The 5069-nt window shown below is 45.6% G+C and overlaps 1 long non-coding RNA gene across 4 annotated transcripts; it reads left to right on the forward strand.

The window, feature by feature from the left end:
- The first annotated feature begins 314 nt into the window (after positions 1 to 314).
- On the forward strand, positions 315 to 3732 carry LOC125539678 (uncharacterized). 4 transcript variants are annotated; one of them, XR_007296935.2, is made up of 5 exons: positions 315 to 415; positions 489 to 1413; positions 1518 to 1635; positions 2731 to 2807; positions 3491 to 3705. It is a non-coding gene; the product is annotated as an uncharacterized LOC125539678 (long non-coding RNA). The 4 variants fall into 4 exon arrangements; XR_015617370.1 differs by lacking the exon at positions 315 to 415 and having other exon boundaries at positions 450 to 811; positions 1238 to 1413; positions 3491 to 3732; XR_007296934.2 differs by lacking the exon at positions 315 to 415 and having other exon boundaries at positions 450 to 1413; positions 1518 to 1658; positions 3491 to 3732.
- The last annotated feature ends 1337 nt before the right edge of the window (positions 3733 to 5069 follow it).

Consider the following 5069-nt stretch of genomic DNA (forward strand, 5'->3'; position numbering starts at 1 on the left):
CCTGTGTACTGCATTTTGATTGGTCCAGAGGCCTCTCACGCGGATCGTGGATATATCACCGTCGGATGCTCCTGGATCCAACGGCCCGCACGTCGCACGTCTCACCCACGTCCCGCACTCCTCCTCTCGCACCCTTCTCTCGCACGCACCGACGCCCCTCTCTCCTCTCCCTCACTTCGATCTGATCTGAATCCACTGCCGCCCACCCCCACCGCCGCCCACTGTCGCCCACCCCCTCCACCGCCCACCCCCACCGTCGACGACCCTCACCATCGAGCCCACGCCCCAACCCGCGCCCTCTAGTACTCGCCCGCAACCCTCACCCGTGGCTAGGTTTTCGGCCGCCACCCCTAACTTCATCGGGATCTGCCAAATCCGGCGACGGCGAGGCCAGAGGTGGCCGGATCTGGCACCGGTAAGCCCCTCCCCTCCTTATTCGCGCACTATCTCCTCCTCACCTCACCTCGTCTTGTGTTCCCTTTCGGCAGGTCAACATGGTTGTGGATGGGAGGACGACGATGGCAGGAGGGGCGGACCTCCATGGGACGGGTCGCCACCAAGGAGATGGAGCTCCTTCTCCCCTACCACGCAACCTCCCTCCCAGCGCCAACAGAGCGCCGGCTACCATGACGCGACAGCGCTGTTGCAAGCCTCGCAGGGCTGTGCATCTCGTCGTCTGCCGCGCCCTACCAGGAGCTCCATCACCCACGCATCTCCTCTGAGGAGGGGACGGTGGCTTGTGGGTCGGCGTGGTTGGCTCCAGCACCCCGCCGACCTATGACTCCACATGCGTCGCCGTCTTCGACCACAGGTCCATGTCCTCGATCTGCTTTCTTTGCTTCCCGTAGGTTTCCGCGTAGATCTGGCCGTTTGATTTGATGCGGATGCGAATTTGGATCTCCATCACTGTAGGTTTCCCGTAGGTTTCCTGTTCGTACTCGCGTTCGAATTAGCATTGAATCCCTCAGTTTATCCCTACTCTGCTTCTTCTCTTCCCCTAACTCCATCAAGGTGATGGATTGGTACAGCGACCTACTCCCCTGCTTCCTATGTTAATTTGGTGTGCGATGTGGATGTGATCTATTATTAAATACGTATTTTGGTTCAACTCTGACTGAATAAACTTGTTGGTTCAGTTTCTTGTATGAAGAATAAATATAGCGAACACCTTTTCTTTTCCTTTTTGTTCAAGATTCATTTCTAATTCTAAACCAAACCGAAATTGCAAATACTATAGAATGAATGAAGCAGAGAGTCCTTCCTTCTTTGGCAGCTGGTACAATTCCTTCTCAAGGTGCTGGTGTTTGTGGAGGTGATTGACCTCTTTTTTTTACTCTGTGTATCAAGGTGCAGCTACTGAGCATTGATAGGTGTTGTTTGGTGTACCTCGACATGATTTCCAGGACATGAAATGTGAGCTATCTAAGCTGCTCCTTTGTCCCTGGACATGATTTATCCTTCGATTTGATCAACATTATCTTGTGATGTCTATTTTCCGTCATGTGGAGCGGCAACAGGATTTGCAGAGTACAAGGGTGGGCTCATCGAGGTGTGTGGTGGTAGGCTCGCTCGGCCCCAGCGTCTTCTGTTGAACGGACATGCCGCCTCTTTGGCGTCGGCTACATGAGAGCCATGGTGAGCTCTCTTCTCGATCTATGGTGAGCCAATACTTAAAATTTCAACAACTAGTATACACATATGGTGAGCCAGTTAGTAATCGTGGCTGAGTCATCGATTCTCACCTAGCAGCCACTTGTTGGCCACTTGATTCAGAGTTTTAGACCATATAGCCACGCTTTAGAAGGCTGTATTTGGTAATCACCCAAAATGCCTCTCTTTTTTTAGCTGATGAATCGTCCTAAATGCACATTTTGCTTGATGTCCGTGTTTATCCAGATTCCAGAATGTTTGATTGCAACATTCTATTGAAGATAGAAGTATAGGACCAGCGTACATGATCTGGAACCTTTTGGTTTCGATCAGTTGCTGCTGCTGATTTAATGGCTATGCTCACACTGTTGTTGATTAAATGCTTATGTTGTTGCTGCATGCTTATGCTATTGATTCAATGCTTAGGAATTGATTGAATTGAACATGTTGTAATCTTTCCTGATGAAGTGTCCAAGATATTCAGTGAACTGTGTGGATTCAGACAGCAACGCTTCAGTTAACTGTGTAGATCATGTACTGTATTGTTAATCACCAGTTATTGTTTCCTTTCACTGTGTTGTCGTGCCGGTTACTACTACTGTTCCTACATAATCACAAGCGTGGATGGATGATTATCTCAGATCAGATGTTGCTAGATTACTTTCTTAGATTTCTTTTGTCACCAAGCCAAACAGATCACTAGTTAGATAGAACCCGCTACGCTAGGGTGATGAATGAACGAACAAACAATAATAGGAACATGGGCACCAAGTTTTAGAGGGCTTATGATTTTGTGGTTGCAGCAAGCCCGCCTTATACGCCCGACGAGTTTATCCTGTGTATTTTGTCTTGCTAGACGAGTTATCCAGCAATACTAGTGCATACTAGAAAATTATCATAGATCCTGGTTGTAACCTGCTTTTGTGCTTGTAACTTTGGCCCACATGATTTTGTGGGGATTTGGTACCAGACTAGAGGTAGAGGCTTGACAATTTCTTGCTGTTTCAATCAAGTGCTTGATAGATAGCTGTCTCATATGCATTTTCCATTCCTAATGGTGCTTTTTAATTTCCTTTCCAGGCCAAATAAAAGATGTTGTTCTCGGTGGAGATGCGCTTGAGGATGAGCACAGAGAGAAATTTAATCAAATCCAAAAGGTAGGTTCTTTGTTCTTATCAGATGTTGGCAGATTCTATTTTTTTGTGCATATGCCAAGTGTGTCTACCTGATTGTAAACATAATTGCAATACTGTATATATGTTGACAGTCTAGTAAAAACAAACTTGTTGTGCCTGGGTTTGTGGATCTTAAAAAAAATCATCTATGCTTTCCTTACTCATACAAAATGCCCAGCTGTTGTTCTTGTTAATACAAGTGTGCATACCATCTGCACCTTCACCAAACAGAAAAGGCTCTAGCCACATATTCCTCTTTACTGAAAAATCATTGTTCTTTTCTAAACTATTGCAAAAATTGAGCAGTGGTACTGATTATATAAATTTTTTATTGTCTTGGTAGCTTCACTCGTGTTTGCCACTGATTGGTTTCTGCTTAACCCATGTGTAGAGGGAGTACTAAACAGCAGGATTTCAATCACCTTGTATACACTAGCAGCTTGCTTACACATTTGTCACTTCTGCTTGTGGTAGCCATTATGTGGCTGAATCATGTTTGTGTCTACTAATCATCAGTTAATCGTATTTGGCTTCTTTGTGATGGTCTAGGACTATTTTAGGGTGATGAGGATATGCTTTCTGATTTATAGTTACTAATCTGTGGTCTGGTGTCATATTATGGTCTAATATTTTTTGTTTTGACTCTTTTTCTGGTGCGAGGAAAGCTGTGAGTAGACGTCAACGATACCTACTTGTTTGGCTGCTACAGTGATGCATGCGCCGGTCAAGCAAGCACACACGCATATACGTTCCTACTACATTCCTGCTATATACGTACATGTGTAAATGTATTTCTGAGAGATGTGTTATGTAAACCTGGGAGATGTGTTATGTGATGTGATATGATGGATGATTTGAATTCGACATGGAGTTTTCCTGATTTGAATATGAAACAACTTTGTCCAAACATTTCTTTCAAAATCTGAGATCTAATATTGGACAAATAATTGGGCTGGAAAAGGCAACAACCAAACAAGCATTGGACTGTTTAACAAGCGAAACAAAAAAACCTTAGAAAATAAAAAAAAAGAAATATACTGCAAAAAAGGCCGAGGCCCCCTAGTATGGAAAAACCTAACAAAAAGGCCGAATTGTAGGTATGGCCCATGCTAAAATTAATAGGAAAAAATACATTAAAAAGGCCAAATTGTTGGGCTAGGCCCATGTAGAAAATCGAATTGGACCGGGCTGAATCTTGTGCCACATCAGCTTGCCACGCTGGATGCCTACGTGGCCTGGGGAGGTTGCTAGTGACCAAAACGCCACAGTAGGCTTATTTTGGTCGTAAACGTCTTCGACCATTCGAGAAGAAAGGTCGCTATAGTCAGTTTATGACCGCCGGCTTTTGACCTTCTGTTTTTGCTCACAAAAATGTCGTAAATGGAAATTTGTGACCTTTCAGTGACCAATAGTGGTGGTCACAAGTTGACATATTTCTTGTAGTAGCCCCCTCGCGATGGGTCTTGAGCAGTTGGTCGATCAGCTGGGCTTTACCGGGCCGTACCAGGAACGCGACGTGGGCCGCAGACAGGCAAGTCTGGGTACCCTGGTTCCCAGTACGCCGATAGTAGCCCCCGGGCCCAAGGCGCATGCGGAGTTGGCTTCTGGGCGAAGCCTAGCCGAGAATGAAGCACCGCGAGCCCCAAAGACTGCAGGCCAGGCTGGCGCATGACGGTTGGATGGGACGTGGCGACTCCACTCCCCACGCAGCCTTGGTAACCGTGTGACTTGACAACTCCTTGGCGTGGGCGATAGAACCGGCGTGTCCGCGCATGAGTGGCTGGCGATTTGCCTTCTCAGTCTATAAACGGGGGACGACACGCCACTGAAGGAAATATGCCCTAGAGGCAATAATAAAGTTATTATTTATTTCCTTATACCATGATAAATGTTTATTATTCATGCTAGAATTGTATTAACCGGAAACATAATACATCTGTGAATACATAGACAAACAGAGTGTCACTAGTATGCCTCTACTTGACTAGCTCGTTAATCAAAGATGGTTATGTTTCCTAACCATGGACAAAGAGTTGTTATTTGATTAACGGGATCACATCATTAGTTGAATGATCTGATTGACATGACCCATTCCATTAGCTTAGCACCCGATCGTTTAGTATGTTGCTATTGCTTTCTTCATGACTTATACATGTTCCTATGACTATGAGATTATGCAACTCCCGTTTGCCAGAGGAACACTTTGTGTGCTACCAAACGTCACAACGTAACTGGGTGATTATA

This window comes from Triticum urartu, chromosome 2A (assembly GCF_056163025.1).
Source record: "Triticum urartu cultivar PI428250 chromosome 2A, HENAU_Tu73, whole genome shotgun sequence".
In the NCBI taxonomy this organism is placed as follows: Eukaryota; Viridiplantae; Streptophyta; class Magnoliopsida; order Poales; family Poaceae; genus Triticum; species Triticum urartu.